At 50.3% G+C, this 959-nt stretch overlaps 1 protein-coding gene across 1 annotated transcript in view; it reads left to right on the top strand.

The window, feature by feature from the left end:
- The window catches only part of LOC118774037 (H(+)/Cl(-) exchange transporter 5-like), an 11,713-nt gene extending 11,454 nt beyond the window's left edge, over positions 1 to 259 (top strand). Inside the window, exon 13 of the mRNA XM_036523140.1 lies at positions 1 to 259. This exon is cut by the window's left edge and continues 124 nt beyond it. The gene's annotated coding sequence lies outside the window, so the exon portion shown is untranslated.
- Positions 260 to 959: the final 700 nt, after the last annotated feature.

Here is a 959-nt window from a genome sequence, read left to right as displayed (position 1 = left end):
CAGGGGAGCGCGCAACACTCATTCTCGGGGGGGTGAATGTCCTGGATTCCTCCCTCTGCTGGATGCTGGTGTTTGGAGCCATGTGACTCAGCTGGACTGAGCAGATTTGGCAAGAGATTGTTTACACTGTGGCAGGATTTCTTTCTGTGACCTGAACTAGGGGGTGTGTGAGGAGCATGTGAAGCCCTCTCAGAGCCGGGGTTTAGTGAGTTTAGTGTGTCCAGCCGAGTCCAGACTGATTGCATGAGCTGCTCCGTTTTGCCTGCAGATTCCTCAGGACCTGCCGGGCAGCAGAGAGCAGAGTCCCAGGGAGTCTTCGCTCCTGAAGGGCAGGAACTTTCTTCATTCCAGATGTTCTACAGAGGAAATATTTCAGTGTGGTACCGTGGATGGCGCTGGAGATACAGCATTATGGTGCCTCTCAGTGGAGTGGTCACACAGTCCTTTGATGTTCTGACATATGTGTCCCATCTTTTGCACCTTTGGGCTTACTTCTTTTGTAAAATTGTATAATTTTGTATAATTGCATAAATCCAAGAGTTTCCAAAGTGTGGGAGCTGGTTCTGAAAATTCCTCTTTGTCTCCCTGTCTTTGCCTGATGTTGCTTTCGCAGTGGTTTACGAGAAAAGAGCTCAGGCATCAGATCTCCCTAGTACAGACAATTTCGCACCACGAATGGAGCTGTTTCTGCTAATATGTTCCAAAAGTCTGGAGCTGTGCACAGGATGCCACTACCCAGGATTCCCTGCTCTGCTTCTCGGTAGGCTTAACGCCAGACACGCTGAAAGGCAGGTGAAACCAGCAGGCCGAACCTTCTGGCTCTGGCCTGAAGGTGTCGCTGCTGCTCTCAGGATGGCTGTGGTTAAGGGCAGGGATGTGCAGTCTGGCAGAAATGAAAGTTCAAGTTCAGTCAGTGTCTGATCAACACCTCAGGGCCAGTTTTATCTGTGCAGTGCAAA

Source organism: Megalops cyprinoides, chromosome 3 (genome assembly GCF_013368585.1).
Source record: "Megalops cyprinoides isolate fMegCyp1 chromosome 3, fMegCyp1.pri, whole genome shotgun sequence".
In the NCBI taxonomy this organism is placed as follows: domain Eukaryota; kingdom Metazoa; phylum Chordata; class Actinopteri; order Elopiformes; family Megalopidae; genus Megalops; species Megalops cyprinoides.
Note: the sequence above shows the minus strand (reverse complement) of the source record. Positions and strands in the feature narration are given on the sequence as shown.